This window comes from Euwallacea fornicatus, unplaced genomic scaffold (assembly GCF_040115645.1).
Source record: "Euwallacea fornicatus isolate EFF26 unplaced genomic scaffold, ASM4011564v1 scaffold_112, whole genome shotgun sequence".
Taxonomy (NCBI): Eukaryota; Metazoa; Arthropoda; class Insecta; order Coleoptera; family Curculionidae; genus Euwallacea; species Euwallacea fornicatus.
The window spans coordinates 64,947-87,994 of record NW_027096080.1 but is presented as its reverse complement, the minus strand read 5'-3'; the positions used below and the strand labels follow the sequence as shown (position 1 = coordinate 87,994).

Below are 23,048 nucleotides of genomic sequence, written 5' to 3'. Positions count from 1 at the left end.
TGTGTGAATTGATTAATAAGGAGCAAATTGATGCAAATGTGAAAATTTTTGTCCAAAAATTCCCTGTATCACTTGCTTACTTGCCCATTAAGGGTTCTTTGAGAACCTTAATTCTTGCTAGGTCCCCACGATTGAAGGTGCTTCGCTCTATGAACCCTACGTTTTACCTATTTGAGCGAGTCGCTCACTACCATGTGTAGGTGACACCCTCACTACCTGCAGCCTCGATAACCATATCGAGACACCTCCTATTGATGTCCCACTTTGCTGCTGCTTCCAAGATTTCCTCGTTCGATGCTATGTTAAAGTATGATTTTAGGTTCTTACCTAATATACATTAACGTTCTTTTTGTTGATCCTCCGTCTCGGCCCCCATTTTGAAACCCCTTGTGTAAACGATTCGAAGAGAATTTCATGAATAAACTCCCTTTCTTTCGACGATATCTCGATATATTCTTACTTACTCTGTACATGTTTAAATCTGGATCTTTCGTCTTAAAACAAAAGAATTTATTTTTTTCTGATGCACGAACAAAGAACGAATTAATTATTTCTTTGAGGGAAGGATGGGTGATTCCCGTCAGGGACTTTCCCTTCCGTTAACTTTTCGATTTGTGACAGTCAGCACCCTCTGAGATCGCCCTCTGGAACCGTTCGTTTTTTACGAATCGATACGATTGACACAGATGGAGCCACCTGCGAAGAACCATCCTCTCGCGTCGATATATACTACTAAAATTGATCTAGGCTCCCGCCGTCTTCTCGCTCAGGATTCGGACCAGTTAACGGCAGCGGCATATGTTGCTGTACGTCTTTGGGGAACAGTGTTTTTATTAGTGTTAATTTTGCTAGTTATGACAGTGGCTTGACAACCAGTTCAAGTTCCGCTTCAATAATCTCAGTTAGTATTTTCGGTGTGTTGGGTATATGGGTTGTAGAAAAGAAAAGTTTTATAATTTACTATTATATTCGTATATTATATCTTAAGACCACTCGGAAAGCAAGCCTAGGCAAGACTAAAGAATATAATATCGTGTTTCTTGTCCCTGAGAGTAACCCTTATCACCTAATAGATATATATAAGAAAAGGCACCCTAAAGCCATCAATACCATACTTAAGTTTCACACATGGTATGTGTTATTCTCCAGAAATGTATATGCAATAATGAAAGAAGAAACAACGATGTGCCATTAATAGTTTAGGGTCGACACTTAGGGTTTCGGTGTCCATAATTCAACACGGTGCTCTGTATTTATTTTATTTAGAGATTTTAACGTGTTAATATTATTCAATTCAATTTTTAAAATATGGGACCATGTTCCAGTAATTTTTAGATAAATTGAAATATGATTACTTTTATGTTTTGTATTAAATAACAATTAAAAAGTGTTTGGTATTAATTTCGTTCTAAAAGATTAAAATGTTAAATGGTAAATAAATAATGTTAAATGTAATAGTCATAATATTAAGAACGTTGTTAAATGAAGTAAGAAACATTTATTAAGCATATAAAAATTGGCGAAATAAACTATTTACTATTCAATCACAATTCCCCTGTAGAAGCAAGCCGAACTACTAGGGATTAAATTCAAAATATCTAAAAAATAGTGACTTTTAGTAATTTACAACAAGAGTACCTTTTTTAGGAAAAAATAAACAGGGAATCTATTTTGATAAGAAAAAAGTTGTCATAAAGAGGCACAAAAAAGTTATCATCATTTCAACGTTCACTAGTACGTTGCATATGGCGCTTTCTGTAAATTTGACGAAAATTTTAACAAAAATAAGTTCGGCCCTGCGAAAAATCCCATAATATCAAATTTCATGGCTATATTTTGATATTTGCGCGAATTATTAAAGAAAATGAAAAGAAAAAGTTAAATTTGCCATCCTGTATTTCAAAAACTGAGCCGTTTTCAATATATATTTACATAACATTTTCATCTTAAGAAAATATCTATCGACTATTAAAATCCTGTTACTATAAACTGGAAAATTTTATAATCATAAGTTTTCTTAGTTTATTGTGTACTATTTAAATATATGTCGGATCATCAATAGGAAGGTTTTCCATGATGATATAAAGTATTTAGTTCACTTTTAAAAGCAAGAATAGAAAAAGTGCAAAACTAACGAATTCGTTACTACACGAACGCTTCTCGTCAATTGCCAATCTAATCTGCCTGTCCCTTTTCGGTTTCTCGTTTTCCAGATCTCGCGAGTCCTTCGAATCCGAGGGGTAAGGTACTTGCTAGTCCCTGTTTCCCACGAAGGCCCGCACACATGGCCTCTCAATTTCGCCCTTGATGGTGGCGACCTCGTTCGACAGAGCTTTTCCTTAAGGTGGCCCTGTCAGCTTGCCCTTCGTCATATTATCAGCTAGTAATATTACACTTTATCACTTAAGGACTAATAAATCTCCGACATATACATATTTACTAGTACCTAAAAACTACTCTACATCCTAAAGATAAACTAAGGTCGGACAGCGAAAACACTACGACTGTTAACCCGACAAACATATCGAATGACAATTATGACATTTACGTGTCAGTAATCGGACCGGGAAAGTTCGTCGTTTGTTTTTCATTAGCAGAAAAGTGGAAATTGACTTCAACTATTGGATCCGAAATAAAAATATAATCTCATTTAAAACCGAGAAGCAAAAAATAAGAAAGGGTTTCATCCCGATCGATTAAGAGAATATTTAACGAAACAAGAAAGAAGAGGTAAGAAAAAAAATGAAACTCATTCCTAGAGGGTTTTCCAACGATTCCTCGTTTACAAAATGTGTACTCTCCTATTCCCGATATATGGGAACTAATAATAAAATTTCTCTTCCTCCCAACGCAATCAAAACTTATCATTAACATTGTCCTAAAGTAGTAGGTCTTTCATAGAGGACCACATTATTTTCATCGAGCTTCGATTCATCGACTGTTCCCCTGTAATTTGGATTTACCCATAACTATTCCTCTTATTTTAGTGCACAGAAACCACAGCCAAAACATGTGATATTGCCGCGTTCTACCCCGACGAAGTTAAAAAGATTCTACTATCCACTAGAGCAAGCAACTATCATTATCCTTCAGAGTCTTTGGGATATAGCGTCGGTTGGGTCCTCAATTTCTGGGATGGTTGAGAAAGTAGGGCTTTTTCCACGGCTCCACGGCTTTCACCAAGGTACGTACAGTCAACTTTGGTCCATCATTTTTATTTGCAATTTAGAATAAGTAAAATTGGACTTTCTTGCGTTTCAAGTGTTAACTGGATGTGCCTGACTTTCTGGTGGTTTGAGCCCTAATCATTTAACAATTTTTTTATTCTTCCAAAAGCAACCACATCTATACTTTCAAAGAGTTCTCATATATTTTGCATTTATTTGGACTGAGAAATTTGCTTTTTTCATCTTAGGGTATTGTTTTATTAACAATGTGAGAAATGTTTATTGGAAGATAATATTTATTTAAGTAAAATTACAATAATTTGTGTTTAAATTTCCATTATATTAAATTAGTTGATACATCTTTATCACGGTTCTCATTTATGTGGCTACTACAATGTATCAACAACGTGTCTTTGAAATAATCCACCAACCTTTTGTTGGTAGTTTAATAATTGAAAATTGTAACATAACAACACATTTTAAATAGTGGCGTAAAAAATAACAGTTATAGATGACAAAACAGTATTAATTAATATACATGTTACGATTTAGTCCAGGAAAAGAAGATAAAAAAAACGCAGAGAATACTACACCAATATTCTATTATAAGTCTAAATATCAAGAAGCTCCTTTAATTAGTAATTCTAACCATTTATATTACAAGTTTGCTGGCTCTGCAATTTCCAAGGAAATATTCGATTTGCAGTTTCGTGGGAAAGGATTCCTATGACACGAATTAAGTTACTTCTTTTCGATTAATGGTTTTTTTAAACGAATTTAAAAACAACTTTATTATCTTGCAAGAAATAACATAAACTTGATCAGACTTACAGCATAACTACTTAACTGAATATTATGACAATAATGAAAATCTTAACTATTCTAAGGGTGGTTTTATACAGTTATCTATCGATGAGGTCTTAATGAGGTCCAATATAAAGTCCAGTGGTATATATTGATAATGTCATTGGATGGGCTAGTGTGGACTACATGACTTCTTCCTTCTTAAGTTCAGAAAACGTGGGTTCCGAGGTTTTCTGAGGTGGTGGCGTTTGTTTCATGAAGCAGTTCAATTTGTGATTTTTGTATAGATATCTTAAACATACAAGAGACGAAACTAATAGACAGATTAGCAAAGAGTTTGTCCATTGGTGGGTGTTTGGTCCCTTCTTGGAATACGTTTCCAATCGTAAGGCGTTGGAAAGCTGATGAAGTCTTTTTAGGTCTTCTAGCTTCACTTTCTTGAGGGTTAACTGAATGTTTTCTGTTATTGTTAATCTTGGTACGTTTACTACCGGGAGCTCTAATATGTATTCTTTTTTGGTGGTTTCTTCCTTCTTGTATGTCTTTCCATTAATTATGATATAACATTTTTTCAAAGTTATAATAGTGGGTTTGGAGATTTTGAGGAATCCATTATTTGCACAGAAAGTTTGTACTGTGTCCGGTATGGTGGGTATGATTAGAACATCACTTCCACTTATCTGCTGAACATGGGTTTTTTCTACTAAGACATGGTCCCAGGAGCATTCCATTTTCCCTCGGCGAACTAGGTTGGCTACGCAGGGTTGTTGTTTGACTAGATAGCTTTGTTGACACATATACCAATCTTCAATTTTGTTACAGTCTTCGGAGGTTATCCAAAAATTCTCGGTGTTGAGTAGTAGATAAGGATGATTTAGGATGATGATTTGGTTTTGGATTGGGACGACGTACATATGGAGGTATCTGTATTGAGACATCGTGATTGGAATATGAATTTTGAATAATATAATTTTTTTTTTACCTCTACTTGTGTTCCAAAATAATTGTAGTAGTTAAGTTTATTTCTGAATTTAATAATTTTCTCAGAGCCATATAGGGCATTTAATTTATATATAGTATATTTTTTAAATTTTTTAGAGGAGGAATAGATGGATGTAAAATATTTATTTTTGTAAAAGTAACTGTATTCTCGATGTTATCAATTATATGCTGAACATTCAGAAGTTGACTAAAACTCATGTCTGCTATATTAAAAATCATGTTGTGTTATTGCTCAATATCCAGTTGTTGCGATATTTGTTTTATTTCCAAATTGAGTTAATCTTGACTTGATTTAATATTTTGAATTTTATTTATATAACTGTCTGACAATGGCTTTAGGAAAGTTTTCTGGTTGTTAAAATCTGGTTCTAGAGTTTTGTTGTTGTTTTTTAGATTATTTAAATAGTTGACAAGGAAGGTTTTATCATCGTTATCTAAAGTTCCAAATAACCATATAGAGGTTTTACCAATGATGTTGAATATACCTCGCTTAATTCGATGTAGTTCTTTAGTGATGTTAAAGATACCGATCCTTTGGGTGAGGTGTTCTAAGAGAATCATGCATTAATCAACCTTACGTCTAGTGTTAACAGTTTTACTTGAAATTTGAGAGTCATTTGAGTTTATAGAATGTTTCATAGAATGGTTAATTACATGCCTAATTTGGTGAGAGTTAATAAAATGTTAGTGGTATTTACATGATAAATGAATGTGTGTTTGGACGTGATTATTTTCGATTACCCTAATGATATGGGAAGGATGGGATTATCTACGGGTTTTAGCTTTAAGATAAATACTGAGGGGAGTATCAGAATCACAGTTATCGTCGTTAGATTCATGATTCTCTTCTCCTGAAACAAATAGTTGGGGTTTCAGATAATTTTTATGATATGCTTTATTTTTTGACTTAATTTTATTGTTTGAAATTTTTATTGGATTTTCTGGTTTTTGGTATCTATCTCTGGTTTTTCTTTCGTTTCTGTTTCTATGCGTTTTTCTGTATAAATCCTTATTGTTATTAATTTTGACGTTTTCTTTTCTGTTTTTATTAGCTTTTTATAAGGATCGTGTTTGTTTGTTTATTAGTTTGTTATTTACGTCTTTTTGTAAGGTCTTAAGGTTTTCAATGTGTTCTAGCATATATTCGTTGATTTTGTCCGCTTCATTTAATTCAAAAGGGTTCTTGTATGATATTTTCTCTCTAACAATTTGGAAAGGTGAATATTATGTCACGGAATGGATAGAATTATTATAAGACAAAAGAGCGTAATTCATTAGTGTTATTACGTTTTCTTTGTTTATTTTTCTTAAGGGTTAAAATTATTTCTGATAAAGTAGAATGAAATCTTTCGACAGGACTGTTGCCTGATAAGTTGTATAATGTGGTGTAATGTATTTCAATATTATGAGTTTTACAAAATTCTTGCACAAGATTATTTTTGAATTCATGATCGTTATCTACAGTGATTTTCCTAGGTATTCCAAAGTGCGTTATATAAATATTACTAATTTGTTGAGGATTTTCACTGCGGAAACGCTGTTTATTGGATAAGCTTGTCTAAATTTAGAAAATTAATCTAGGAATGTTAGGAAATATTGACTATAGGTTTTGTAAACGTCGATATAATATATGTGGTCAAAGGGTTCATCCACCTAAAAGGAGTAGGTTTAAAAATTAACTTATTGGGATGCCTTTCATATTTAAAGCTTTCAGACAAGTTTCACATGTGTTTATGTATTGTCGTACGTTATTGTCAATATTTGGCCAGTATAGGTATTTTTTTATTGCTTTTAAATTTTCCTGAATTCCTCTATGAGATGTTTTTGATTCGCGATATAGTTGAATTTTTATTTTTTGTTCTTCAACGTCTGTTACATCAGTTAAGAAGTTATTATATATAAAAAGTTTAAAGGAATTATTTTTGAAAGACTTAAATTTATGAATTCTAAATCTTTATCCAAGAAGTGCAAGAGCAGTGTGTGATGTTTGGAATTAACCAATTTTTAATCAGATTGCAGATATCCTGTTCCGTACTATTGTGGTTAATAAATATTCTTAATTTTGGTTTATTAAATATTTTTTTCTTTTATAACTTTGAGATTTTTGTTTGTTTGTTTATTATTTATAAATATTAACTGGGTTTGGTGTTGATTGACACATTTTTCTACACATGGTAGTAGTGTGTTATTACCGATTTTGGCTCGCTTCCCCCCACCACTTTACTTTCCCCCACCACTTTACTTCTCCCCACCACTTTACTTCCCCCCAACTACTTTACTTCCCTCCACAACCATTCTAACTTTTTGTATATATTTTAATCTTTTAAGAGGATTTGCAATAAATATAAGTAAAGTTTTAGTAACATTTCAATATTTTAACTCAAAAAGTAATATAATGCATCTGTGCAATGGATGTAATAAAAGTTTTACACAAAAGTGTAACATGGAACGACACATGAAGCAATCATGTCGTTTTCGATCGTCTTGTTCTAGTGTAATGAATAAAGCAGAGAAAAGAAAAGTAGATTTTTCCAGTAGTGCTATCAAGAAAGCCAAAATACCAAACCTGCTACTATCCCATTGCAAAGAGTGTAATAACTGGTACAAGAAGAAAAGACTTAGTGCTCATTTACGTTCAAATCTACATAAAAATATAGTGTGTGAAACAAACGATAACAGAACTGTGAAAGTCATAACTTCAGCATTTAAAAATCGTATTATTTCTTTTATGTTGCTTTCGGAAAAGAAACGTGGATATTGGAGATTTTTTTGGTGATGTGAAGAAATCTTTTATAGAATTGATTTTACAACAACTTAAGAAACATAAATTGGTAAAGGTGAATGTTGAATTGTTTGGACGATACCTTTTACACTCAAAGGAGATTGTAGAACTTAAATCTTTTAATACAAAGAATAAGATTGTTTCTTTATCATCGGATATGGAAACGATCTTTGGTGACTTTTTGAGTGAAATCAAGGAAAAAGTGTCAGTGTTTGCTGAAAATGGATCAGGATGGGCCTTGGAGAAAATAATGCATTTAGAAGTTAACATTAACAAATATAATCCAATTCGAGCTTCCTCATATATTCCTTTACCGAAACAGATCGTTAACAAACACGCCATCATTAATGTGAAGAATAAGGATCAACACTGTTTTGGATGGAGTATTATAAGCGCATTGTTTCCTGTCAAAGCGAACGCTGACAGAACAACTTCATATCCAAATTTTTTTAATATTCTTAACTTTGCAGGAATATCGTTTCCAGTAAAGTTAAGAGACATCAAATTATTTGAATTGCAAAATAACATTTCTGTGAATGTTTATGGTTTAGAGAGTGTTGATTGTGGACGCAAACACGAGATAGTTGGACCGCTTCATTATTCCTCTCAAAAATTTCCCACACATGTAAATTTGTTATTATTGAATCAAGGTAAGAATTATCATTATTGTTGGATAAAGGATATGTCTAGGTTAGTATCTTTTCAAATTAATAAAGTAGGACATAAAAAATATTTTTGTGATGGTTGTTTAATATATTTTAATTCGGAATACCAATTAGATGTACATCAAAAAAATGATTGTAATCATGTGACAACAAAAATTCCTACAACGAAAATTAAAATAAATAAATATGGTCAAAATATTCCTGAAAATATTCTTCAATTTGAAAATTTTCAACGCCAGATAAAAGTTCCTTTTGTAATATATGCAGACTTTGAATGTTTTTTAAAACCTTTAGAGTTTGAAGTACCCAAAAGTTGTGATGAGTCTTATACTAAAAATACTTTTAAACACGAACCGTACGCCTTTGCTTATTTCATTAAATGCTCATTCGATAATTCACTGTCACTATTAGATTATTATTTTGGTGTGGATGCAGCTGAAGTATTTTGCAAACGAATTGAAGAACACATTCACAAAATTTACAATACTCATCTGAAGCATGATGTTAAAATGCTTCCATTAACAGACGAAGAAAAAAATAATTTTGAAAATTCTGTTATTTGCAGTATTTGTGATGAAAAATTTAAACCCGAAGATGATGTGGTTAAAGATCATGACCATATTACCGGATACTACCGTGGAAAGGCTCACAATCTATGTAATTTACATTACAAAATACCAAACTTTATTCCAGTTTTTTTTCACAATCTAAATTATGATTCCCATCTATTTATTAAACAGCTTTGTTGTGAAGGAGATATAATAGATATTCTTCCACAAACAAAAGAAACATATATTTCATTTTCTAAATCAATTTTAGTAGATAAAGTAGCTACAATGGACAATAGAATTAAAAATATTTTCATTAAACTTAGATTTCTAGATTCTTTTCGATTTGTTGCTTCATCGCTTGAATCTTTAGGTGAAAGTTTAGAAACAGAGCAATGTATTGAAATAAAAACAAATTTTAAAGATCCAAATCAATTTAATGAAATTAGAAAAAAAGGTGTATTCCCATATAATTATATTAATTCAATGGAAAAATTATATGAAATTCAACTACCCGCTATTGATGATTTTTATGATACACTTAATAATAAACCTATAAGTCCCGCAGACTATAACAGAGCTAGAAATATTTGGAATTTATTTAAATGTAAAAATTTATTAGATTATACTAAAACATATTTATTATCTGATGTCCTCATTCTTACTGACTTTTGAAGCTTTTCGAAATGTTTCATTTAATATATTTAAATTAGATCCTGCTCATTATTATACATCACCAGGTTTAAGTTGGGATGCTATGTTAAAATACACTAAAGTAAAATTAGAATTATTAACAGATATTGATATGTTGTATTTTTTTAAAAATAACATAAGGGGGGGTATATGTCACTGCAGTGTTCGAAAGATAGAAGCTAATAACAAATTTCTTCAAAATTTTGATTCAACAAAACCGTCATCATATATAATGTATTTAGATGCAACCAACTTGTATGGACATAGTATGAGTCAACCGCTTCCTATTGATAATTTTTCTTGGATGACTATTGAAGAAATAGATTCTCTTAAAATTGAATCACTGAAAGATAATGACGAATATGGTTATGTTTTTGAAATAGATATTAAATATCCTAAAAATTTGCATGAAGAACATAATGAGTTACCCTTTTTAGCTGAAAATATTTGTGCACCTAATTCTAATCAAAAAAAATTAATTTGCACTTTAAATCATAAAGAAAAATATATCATTCATTATCGAAATCTTAAACAGGCTCTTGAGAATGGGTTACAGTTAATTAAAATTCATAGAGGACTTAAATTTAAACAAAAAGCTTTTCTAAAACCATACATTGATTTAAATACTGAAATGAGAAACAAATCGAAATGTAAATTGGAAAAAGATTGTTATAAATTGTTTAATAATGCTATCTATGGTAAATCCTTGGAAAATGTTGATAAACGTGTTGATATAAGATTAGTAACACATTGGAAAAACATTGGACATAAGCAGGGTGCTGAATTTTTAATTGCAAAACCGAATTTCAAGAATTCTTTAGTCTTTAACGAAAATCTTGTTGCTCTACAACTAGAAAGGTTAAAAGTACTATACAACAAACCGGTGTATGTGGGGTTTAGTGTGTTAGAATTATCAAAAACTGTAATTTATAATTTTTATTACCAATATGTAAAACGGAAATATGGTAACAAAGCAATTTTATTATACACCGACACCGATAGTTTAGTGCTTCATATCACAACAGACAATTTTTATGAAGATATGCAAGAAAATTTAGAAAAATTTGATACTTCAAATTATAGTGAAATAAACCCACATAACATCACTAAAAACAAATCGGTTTTGGGTCGTATGAAAGATGAGTTCGCAGGAAGAGCAATCGAAAGTTTTTATGGAACAGGAGCAAAGGCTTACTGTATTAATTTAGAAAATTTGACTGAAAAAAAAGCAAAAGGTGTTAAAAAATATGTCATTCAAAATTCGCTTACTTTAACAGATTATAAAGATGTTATTGAAAAATTCGAAATTAAATATAGAAAAATGAATTTATTTCGATCAATTTTGCATGAAATGTATACACAGTTGAAAAATAAGGTTGCGTTGTCACCTGAAGATGATAAAAGGTATATAATTCGAGATAGTTTCAGAACTTTAGCGTGGGGTCATAAGGATATAGATATTTTAGAAACCAAAACCAATAATGAAGATGAATCAGTAAACAATCTTATTATAACTTTACGAGATTTAGTGCATAGTAAATATAAATAAAAAAATGTAATTAGTGTAAAAAATGAATAAAAATATATTTATTTTAAACATTTGTTTTATTAACCAGCATTTTAGTCTCAATCTTCTTACGGTATGGAAGTGATCAAAAATATAGTATTATACTCTGTATTGGGGAGTACATTATACGTATTCAACCCCACAAATTCCCATTATCAATATATCTGTTTAAATGATAGCAAAATTGAAACATATCCACACTGTTATAAAGCTATGAATTTTTCTAGAATAAATAATGTTGATGTATTTTCATACAATTTAAATTCCTCCATTCCTATTACATTTAATAATACATTTTTCAAAATCTTGTTTGTATATCTTAATGGATCTCAAGTAGTCTCAACATGGAATGTAATTACTCAATGTTCTAATTCTTATTTTAATAAACACAATAATAACATAAAAAGCGACGAATTTGAAAATACCTGTTCACATACATCATCCTATATAGCATTTAGTATTTTACTACTTATAGTTTTTCCTACCATTTCAACAATACTTTATTGTTACTTAAAAAATCGATTTAAATTTTGCATCCACTATCCCCCCACTACTAACCCCCCCCCCCCCCCCCCCCAACACCACTAATAATCCCAACCACAATTTCTTGATTATTTAAACAATCACGTTAAGTCCACAAATAGTCAGAATTAAGCGTTAGTTTAAATCTAGCAATAAAATGTATAAATCTCATAAAAATCAATTCTCCAAGAATACGGAAGAATTTAAAGTAACCCGCGCCGGTATTGTTATAAATGAAATAATTTACTACATAAACAAATCAAAATCTAAATGGATTAGTGTTGTTTTGTCTTTGGAGAGAGAATACAACCCAGTTATTAAACTAGGAGGTGCAAAGAATAATCAATACGTTATTTTCAATGAAGAACAATGGATTTCTTTTTTGAACAACCAAGGAATTATGATGAGCTTCGTGCATTCTACCAACCAAGGATGGTTACCTATGCAGGGGGATGGATACGAAATACATTTTACGTTTATTGGTGATTCAAGAATAATTAAGATCGTTCAAGATGGTGGAAATGAAATTTTTCTCGGAGGTGATACTATAAGTGTACTAACAAGTTTAGTGAATTTAATAAAATATCGGTTTGATACGTTGAAATCGCAAGAATTTCCATTGTACTATAACACTCTTTTAGAAGGAGTATCACAAAAAAACGGTGACTTGATTACAAATATGTATACTATTATTTCTCCATTGAAAAACAGTTATAATGTGTGTTGTGTGTTAGAATTATTAGAATTTCACAAAAACTGTATTGTAGAGGATGTTGAAATAATTGCTTGCAATGAATTTGTAAAAAGTTGTCTTGAAAAATAAAATTATTGATGTAAAACTTTTGATTTTGTAGTGAGAAATTTCAAATAAATCCATTTATTAGAAAGCATGTATTTTGATGATATAGAAATACTGTTTATACATATTTGATTATTAATAAATAAGAAAAACTATAACACACTTGATAATACCATGGAAAAAACAGTATCTTTTAATGACAAGAACGAAGTCTTCAAACTGGTTGCATGGAGTTTTGCTTATAGAGAGGCTAGAAAAAATGACCATCTAACTTTGCATATTAATAGACTCCACTTTCAAAGAAGAATTCGGTTGTGTGAAGAAATAATTGCTCAAATATGTTCAAATCCACACAGGATGAAAATTTATAATGAAAGATTTAATGTTACAACTATTGGAGATTAATTAAAAGAAAATTTTAGTAAATGAAAAGTAAATTTATTACAGAATATCTTTTTTCAAAATCCAGGAATTGATTGAGTTACTAAAACCAAGCCATTTAACATAAACTTTATCCCCTTTTTGTTTTAAAATTTTTTCAACCAAGTAAACGTCAGGATATTTAACTTTCTGCAATTCTTCTTTATAGAATCCTCCCTGAACATCTTCATTTTTGTAATCTTTCAATAAGTATGTTGTGGGATTGGTCAACTGAACCTTTTGTATTTGGAATATTTCGCTAGACCAATTCGGTGTGTAACCTTTATCGAAAGCTTCTCTGTGTTTGGAAATCCTCACAAAATCATTCAATTTCAATTTTGACCTTTTGGGATCCACCGTTTTCAAATGGGTGTAGGAGTTTGATAAAATTTCCTCAGCATTCTTATTATTGACACTGTTAGGTTTGTAACCAGTAGTTCGATGAATTGTGTTATTGTATTTTTGTACAATTTTTTCTAAAATATCAATCCATTTATAATTTCCTTGAATTGAGAATTGTTGCCACATAATGTTCTTCAACGTGCGATTTACTCTTTCAACGATGCTTGCTTTTAAATTAGAAAATGTACTGTAATGATTAATTTCATATTTTTTCATAAGTTTATTAAAATCCCGGTTGTAGAATTCGGTACCGAGATCTGTATGCAAATTTTTCGGGGGATTAGATCTTCTTAAAATTGCTTCAAATGCTAAAGTAACATCTTTACTTTTTTTACTTTTTAATGGCATTACCCAAACATATTTTGAAAAGGCGTTTATAACTACCAGGATATAACGAAACCCCTTATTTAATTCGGCATACGGTTGCATTTCTACGAGATCCGCTTGCCATAAGTCATGCAACCCTTTAATGATTACCCTACGTCTTTTATAATTTTTCCTTGTAGGTTTATGTAGCTCGCGAGCCACAGTTTCCTTTGGAGTGAATGACATAATTAAACTACACTATCGCTTCCTTTTAGTAGTTGTTTGTTTTAAAACGTTTGCCTCAATCTGCAAAACTCTTTGTATTATCGAATTAGTGTTATAATTTAATGACTTATAGACTTTCTCCAGAAAGTCATCTATTTGCTTCAGCTTATCTTTTACTTCTGCAAGTGTTTGTGTGAATAAGGTTAGTTTTTCTCTTAGCTCTTGACTTGAAACGTTATTCCTATTATCCATATTTTTTATAGTATCATTTATCTCTTTTTTCAGTAAAGCTGCAGCTTTGTGAACTTCATTGGGTATCATATTTTTTATCAACAGTAGTTCGTTAGTCATTTTTTCTCCAATGTTCTTCGATTTGTCACTTTTAACAAAATGTTTTTCCAAATGATCACCAATTGTTTTATTTGAAATGTGTCGACCAAACTTATCAACAGTCATCTTGAAAATATAATACAAATGAAAAAGGTTGTGGTTTTATACAATAACATCTGCTTCCCTAAGTTCTTCTATAATAGAAATTATTTCATTATTATGACCTGTATGACCTGCTGACGTAGAAGCCATAAGTAAACGAAGCCTGTCAACGAGTTCATTCAAATCATCCCAATATACATAATCCGTTTGTGATTTGTGATTTTTTAAAATTAATCCTCCACCCTTTTTCATTCTAAGTCTACTGCGTGGAGGGGAAGGTTTACGAAAACTTGTTGAGTGTATATTTCTAGTTTTCGTTATACCTTTTTCTTGCAAATATGGTGCTATTATTGTAATATATTTAGATGATTTAGCGCCTTGAACTTGTTCATTGGGATCATAATTCCATCTATAAGCGTTAGTCCTTTTCAATATATCCATGTAATTATCCAAATCCTCTTTTTTATAGCCAAGTGGATTTACTTTAAATAATAGTTCATATAATCCAACTGTACCAGGATATGTTAATCCTGCAACTTTTACATCTTTACCAATAATTTCGAGAGGTTCTCGGGTTAAGCCTAAAAAGAACTTATCTGATTCAATATCATGAATTATACCAAATTGATGATCGAAACTGTGTTTTTTGTCCTTTATATTATTATCAATATAATTTCTTGGTAGTTCATGGAAGGTTTCTAACCACTCGTTATAAGCAGGAGCACTAACTATTGGTTGTATTGCTAGCTTTGATCGTTCTAAAATATCCGATAAATTCAATGCTTCATCGCTAGATTCTTCTTGAAGTGGTGTACTTTCACCAATCTCCACTGAACGTAAAAAAGAAGGAAATTGACTTTTTGACGTTAAGCTTTCATCAAAGAAGGAGGGTATCTTTAAAGGTAAAAGTGGGGTTTTCCCAGTTCTCATTTTTTTTTCTTTTCTTGGGGTTGAAGTTGCAGATGCTGCATTTTCGATATTAAAAGATTTTTCTTCTTCCTTTTTTCCTTCGGTTATGATATCCGGTGGTTTACTCTTACCATGAACAGCTGAAATTAATTGTTTTAAAGGTTGTGTTAGTGGTTTGTAGGTTTGCTCTAGTCTAGCTTGCGTCTCAAATTCTGCATTTTTTAGACTCTGATATTTTTCTCTCACTGCTTTCCTCGATTTAACAAGCTCTCTCTTTAAACGTGCATCATCCATGTTGTAGGATATAATAGTGAAGTGACATTACTTTGAAAACTTTTATAAGTAAATAAATATATCAAATCCCTTTCGGTATCTACCACACTTTAAATTTGAATCTTTATCCACCACTAAAAATCCATACGGTTCTTTCCAACAAAGCGAACATAATTTCTGAAACTGGTTAAATGTCATATCGACATTGATATGGTTTTGATAAATATGTTTTAAATTTGTGATATCTTGTTGAAATATGATAAGTAGGTTCGCATTATCCCTTATTAATTGTTTAGGTATAGACGAATATGTCTGACACAAATAAAAACAATCAATGTTTTTATGTCTTCCAAAGCAAAAATAATCCTTAACAATTTTTTGATCACAACAAACAATATCATCGAAAATAATCAAAGAATTAGGTTCAATTTCTCTTGGATCAACAATATTCTCAGCACTATCTGACTCATAGAAACCAATTTGTTTAAGAGGTTTCATAAGTGTCCTCAAATACTCATACTTTGGTTGATACAATGACTTGGAATAAATATACAAATTTTTAAATCGTAGCCCATTGCGATCTTCAATTAAAGAAATTATAACATTAGTTTTTCCGCATCCTGATGGGCCAATAATTAAGCCCCTTTTACTACTTCCCTGAAATAAGTCACCATGTTTTCTGAAAGTATTTTTTCTCAATTCGTAAGCTTTAATGTTTATCGTGTGTAGCTGTTTTTCAAGACGCATCTTTTAGGTACTTAAAGTACATAAAAAGTGAATGTCTACCAGTTGTTGGATAACCTTATATATAAAATGATTAACTTTCACAATGATCCCATCATTCATACAAAAACTCCCAAAAAAAGAGGAACTGGTATTATCAATACTTTGATAAACAAATTACCTGTTGAATTGCATGTTCCAGGATACAACTTCTGTGGTCCAGGAACCAAGTTGAAAGAAAGATTATCCAGAGGTGATACAGGTGTAAATCTTTTAGATGAAGCTTGTAAAGAGCACGACATAGCATACAACGAGAGGAAAGATTTACAAAGTAGACACGAAGCGGATAAAATCTTAGCATCAAAAGCACTAGCACGGTTCAAGGCAAGTGATTCGGGAATCGGTGAAAAAATTGCAGCTTTAGGTATTAGTGGAGCTATGAATGTGAAAACAAAGTTAGGAATGGGATTGCGAAAAAAAAGGAAAACAGGTCGAGGCTTAAAAGGAGGTAGTAAAAAGAAAACTCTAAACAAAACAATTTTAAACGTAAAAAAGGGACTTATTGGACAAAAGTTTAAAAACTTAAAATCTAGCGCCAAGTATGCTCTAACACTTGCAAAAAGGGGTGGAAAAATTTTACCTCCAAAAAAGAGAGTTATTCCTATTCCTAAATCTGGCGGATTTTTACCTTTGATACCCCTGTTTGCTGGTTTATCAGCATTAGGTGCATTAGGGGGTGGAGCTGCCGGTATTGCAAAAGCGGTAAATGATGCGAAAGCAGCATCTCAAAAATTAGAAGAAGCGAAAAGACACAATGAGACAATGGAAGCTATAGCACTTGGTAAAAAAGGAAGCGGATTATATCTAAAGCCATACAAATCAGGATGTGGACTCTACTTAAAACCATATTCAAAAAACTGCTAAGTGAAATACCTCGAAAATCACTAACAAATTTTCAGTTATTAAAATATATAAAAAAATTGCAAATTCCACATTTCCGAGGTATTTTCATGAGAAATAAATTACCAAAGAAAATTAAAGAGAACGAGCATGGTATAGTGAACCTGGATGATTCAACCAACAAAGGAACTCATTGGACCTGTTATGCTAAAAAAGGAAAAAGAATTATATATTTCGATAGTTATGGAAACTTAAAACCGCCAATAGAGTTAGTGAAGTATTTCATTAGTGATGGTCTCAAGAACGATATAAAGTATAATTAAACGAGATATCAAACCGAAAAGCAAGTAAATTGTGGTCAGCTCTGTCTAGAATTTCTTTATAATGAAGTGTATAAAACTCAATAAATTTACTTCTAATTTCAGTATTGACAAGACATGTCTTATAGTTTTGTTCTTAATGGTAAGTCTTCAACACTCACTGCGAAATTTAATCCTCCTATACATCTTGATGACAATTTCGAATACGTAATCGGTTTAGTCAATTTTGAAACATTCAACTCAATTCCAAATGTTGAGAAAGGATCTAATTTGTTTATTATTGGTGGAGAGTATATTACAATACCACCGGGTTGCTATGAAATAGAAGATATTTCTAAATATTTAAAAAAAGAAATTGAAGAAAATACGACACTTGAGTTAACTGCAAACAACAACACTCTTAGAACACATCTTATTTCATCTGCAGACGTTAAATTTGAAGAAGGAACTATAGCAAAACTTTTGGGGTTCGAGTATAAGGTTATACCAGCTAATACTTTGGCAGTGTCTGATCGCCCCGCAAACATTTTTAAGGTAAATGCTATAAATATCGATTGCAGTATAGCTGAAGGGTCTTTTTTAAATGGTACACCAGTTCATGTAATACATCAGTTTTTTCCCAGTGTACCACCCGGTTTTAAAATAATTGAAACTCCCCAGAATGTCATTTATTTTCCCGTAATTGTGAATATTATAGATAAAATAACTGTAAAACTAGTTGATCAAGAAGGTAATTTGATTAATTTTCAAGAAGAATCCGTGACGTTAAGACTTCATCTTAAACGCTTGGACTCGGGATGGTAATTTTGTATAATAGAACACCAAACCTAGATTTTGGCAGAACGCTTAATATCCTCGGTAAACAACAAAACTCTGATAGTACAAAAAAATACACAAGAGGGTTAACACCTTTGAATAAACGGTTTCTTATTTCCCTGGGATTTACATTAAAAAATGGAACATATAAACGTTCAAGAAAAAGTTCTTATTGATGATTCAATTTTGAGTTGGGAAGTGCTCTCTTTTGAACCATTCAATCCCACTAAATTGGGGTTGAATGATGAAATTAGAATATCTTTACAACAAACCGGGAAATATCCTTTACCATGCAAAAGTGAACTTTACCTCGAATTAAAGGTTACTAAAGAGGATGGTATGCCACTTACAAATACATACTTGATAAATAATGCCGCTGCGTTTTTATTCAAAGAGTTGAGATATGTTTTAAATGGAGTGACAATTGACTCAGTGCGAGATATTGGTATAACATCAACCATGAAAGGTTATTTATCATATAATTTAAATGAAAGCGTTAAGCTTCAAAATGCTGGATGGTATCCAGCGGAAAAAAAAGAAAAAATCATTATGGTAGACTCTAATGGAAATGTTTCTTTATGTATTCCTCTCAAGATGTACTCTGGTTTCTTTGAAGATTACAAGAAAATAATTTTAAATTCACATCAAGAATTAATTCTAGTTAGAGCCAACGACGATTCCAATGCATTGGTGCAAACAGCAGAATCTACAGAAAAACCGAGACTTACGATAACAAAACTCTGTTGGAGAGTTCCACACTTGACAGTAGCAATTCCACAGGAATTAGCACTTACAAAAATTATTGACAAAAATATTGACATCCTACTAACTTTTCGAAGTTGGGAATTAGTTGAATATCCGGAGTTATTAGAAACCACCAGACATAATTGGCCGGTAAAGACATCAACCAAAATTGAAACTCCTCGCCATGTTATACTTGCATTTCAAAAAGATAAAAGAGACAATCTTAAAAAGGATATGAGCAAATTTGATCACTGTGACCTACGAAATGTAAATGTCTATTTAAATTCTGAAAGATATCCGTATGGTGATTTGCAACTGGATTTTAAAAACAATAAATTTGCAACGCTGTATGAAATGTTTTCTGAATTTCGTCAGGTTTACTATAATAACACACAAGAATCGATTTTCACTCCATCAGAATTCAAAGATAAAGCACCCCTTGTTTATATCAATTGCACCCATCAAAGAGATTTACTTCAAACTGGACCAGTCACTATGAGAGTGGAATTTGAAACTGCAGAAAAAATGTCTGATAAAACGACGGCCTATTGTCTCATTATTCATGACAAAATATTTAGTTACAATCCACTTACAAAAATTGTAAAACAGCTTTAAATTCCCACCACAAATGACTATGTATATTAGGTATTAGAAAAAATATTGGGTTTAATTGAAAGATTGTTTATAAAAATACTACAAGTCATTTTGAGCATTTTGGTAAATAGACTTGAATCCTTTTTAGAAAATCCATGAAATCTTAAATGTTGGATTAGAGAATATTCTATCATGAAATCTACTTTCCTAAAGTTTGAACAATTAAAAATGTGATGACAGTTTTGAATATTCGAAGATGTAAAGATAACAAAAAGTGTTAAAGAACTTTAATGGGCATGCTTGCTAACAGCTATAAAATGGAGGATAATTCCGCAATACATATCAAAATGTTTTCAGAATTCAAAGTGAATTTGTCTATTTACATAGAAAATTTACAAAAATTAAAGCAACAAATTAAAAACTATACCAACAAAAAAACAATGTTTAAAAAGTTTGAAGAATTAAAAGTATGAAAGTATTGGTGATTGATGTGCAAGGGTTTTTAGTGGAAAATAAATTTATTCCCAAAGAACTAGCAGCCTACGATGGAGAAAAAATATGTCACTATATTTTTAAACCACCACACAAAATATCTCTCCTATCACCTGAGTGCTATAAACAAGCGGTTTGGTTAATGAGGAATCACCATCGGCTTCCATGGGATCAAGGATATACCCCCATTCATGAGTTTTCCAAGATAATAAGAAGTTTAACAGAAAAAGCAAATCATGTGTATGTAAAGGGGAAGGAAAAAGCTGATTATGTTAGAAAGTACTCATTCAAGCCGGTTTTAGAACTCGAAGAAGGATTGAAAATTCAACATGCAGAAGCTAGATGTTTGTATCATATTAAATCTACATGTATTTGTGCATTATCTAATGTTTATTTTTTATATGAAAACTATTTAAATATTTGAATAAAACCAATTTATTTAATAATTCTTTAATATCTTTTATACATTTTATCCTTCATTTCCTGGTTTCTTTTGGTATAAACTTTAATACTTCATCTAAAGAATCTTTTAATCCTAAATCTTCTAACGTTGTTAAAAAGGTTCTTAAATCAGATGTATGCAAAAACATATTACAGGCTTGTACTGCGTTTCGATATTTTTCACCGATTTCTTTACATTCTTCATATGTATATAATTTTTCCATTCCATATATGGCTTCATGTTCTGCATCAAACTCCAAATCTCTAAAATGTTGGGCTAAGTTTTCTATTGATGAAACCAAATTAAAGGCTGGTTTTTCTTGAACATAAGCTGACCACATCTTAATCGATACTGAAATACTGTAATACGTGCAGCGTATTATGTTGTCAAATGATATTACCATATTTTGTTAACTATAATCACTTAGATAGAGGAAGTCATTGTGATGGAATCTCAATAAGATATTATTCCTTTTAAAAGATAAAGTTTTTTATTATTACGTTATTATTGAATGCAAAAAACAGAAAATTAATATCAAAAAGTTCCCATGTGATTACCATAAAAGCAATTAAAAAACCCAAAATTGGTTAAACACCTTATTTGGGATGGTATAAGATATTATTTCTTTTAAAAAATAAAGTTTTTTATTATTTTTTATATGTCGGTGCTGAAATAAATACGATCGGATCGAGCACTCCTTCATCATTTTAGTTTCATCAACCAAACATAGTAAGTGTAAAATTTATTTAATACTTCTATTATAACATGTGTAGCAAACCAAACGTTTATTTCTTAAAATCACTATGTGAAGAGGGTCCAGCTAATATACATCATCAAGTGGTGATTGGAAAAAAATCCAACCAACAACCAATTGTGACACTTCTTCAGGGGGCAAAACAAATTCCAAATTCACCAATATTAGTGGAAGATGAGTTGGATGGTAAGGAGGAGGAGGAGGAAGAGGAGCTACACAAAATATTATCTGAAGGTACAACAAATCCTTCTAATGATTCAAAAACTATTCAAAACCTTGCACAATCACCACTAATATTGGATGAAATAGAAGAGGCCATAAGCAATTTAAATAATTCTTTACGTTGTAATGAAAGCACTGAAGCTCAAAAATGGGTGTTTGAAAAAAGTAATCCAGAGGAAATTATAATGGATGAAAAAAAACAGCAGGACACGAGAGCATCTCGTTGGGAAAAACATCAAAAACGTTTGACTTTGCTCGAACAATCCATGGATGCAACCAAAGATAAAATAAAGGATCTTTAAACACTAATAAAGCTTCAACAAATAAGAAAAAGAAAGTTAATCGAACTTTATTCGAATATAAATGAAGAAGAAACACTTCGAGAAAAAATCAACAAAAGAAAATTGTAAACAAAATTTTTAACTTTTATTTTTGTGAAACAGATATGGACAACAAATCAGAGATGTTTCAAGAACCTCTTTCGAACCAAGTAAATGATGTGAACCAGGATGTAGAGGCAAGTCGATCACACGATGAGAAGCGGGATGGTCAATCAACTTCCAACCCTTTAGTTGATGAGAGCTGGGACATAGAAGAAACCCCAACATACAATCCAGAATTATATGTTCTCAACAATCCAATCATTCGAACTATAAGAGGAAAAACAAAAAAATTAAGAAAACAGTTTATTTTAAGTGAGCGAGAAAGGTGGATGAAATTTAAATAAACCATATATTATTTAATACTGCCTTTTTATTACCTAATCACAATCGGAATCAAACATTCGAATGAAAATTTTAATAACCCCTATAAGAATATATTCATGAAGAACAGGTAAACCACCATGTTAATATTCATCGTTGAATAAGACACACACACACACTTGTTATATGATTAAAAATATAAATATCCACTTTATTATTCACTAGTGTTTATTAAGTCACTTTACACATAGTTAAATAATAATATGATGTGTGTATACTTTATTACAAAAATAACACTTTTCTTGAGAGTCTGGGGGTCCATCAACATGTGTTCTCCATTCTGGTCGATTATAATGAACAAAACATGGTAACTTCACTTGAAGGGTAAAGTTTGTCTTATATTCCGTTGCAAGTTTTCCCCAAATATCCAACAATTCGAAAGAATTTGCATATTGTATTAGATAATCTATGGGTAAAGATTTAAGTTCTTCTTGACTAAAATTTCTCAGTGACTTTTCTCCGCTCATATGTGTCATCATAACAGATACTGAAGGACAACAATTCATGCTTTCGAACAAGATGTTTCGAGTTACTAATTATTCTGTGACATGTCAAAAATAGTTTATGGAGAAGTAAAGAGGTGGGGGAATTAAAGTGGTGGGGGAAGTAAAGTGGTGGGGAGAAGTAAAGTGGTGGGGGGAAGTAAAGTGGTGGGGGAAGAAAAGTGGTTGGGGGGAAGTAAAGTGGTGGGGGGAAGAAAAGTGGTTGGGGGGAAGTAAAGTGGTGGGGGAAGAAAAGTGGTTGGGGGGAAGTAAAGTGGT

At 31.3% G+C, this 23,048-nt stretch overlaps 1 long non-coding RNA gene across 2 annotated transcripts; it reads left to right on the top strand.

Moving 5' to 3' along the window:
* Positions 1-2,565: 2,565 nt before the first annotated feature.
* LOC136350113 (uncharacterized) lies at positions 2,566-22,266 on the top strand. 2 transcript variants are annotated; one of them, XR_010734075.1, is made up of 3 exons: positions 2,566-2,730; positions 2,988-3,184; positions 21,967-22,266. It is a non-coding gene; the product is annotated as an uncharacterized lncRNA (long non-coding RNA). The 2 variants fall into 2 exon arrangements; XR_010734076.1 differs by lacking the exon at positions 21,967-22,266 and adding an exon at positions 4,794-7,048.
* Positions 22,267-23,048: the final 782 nt, after the last annotated feature.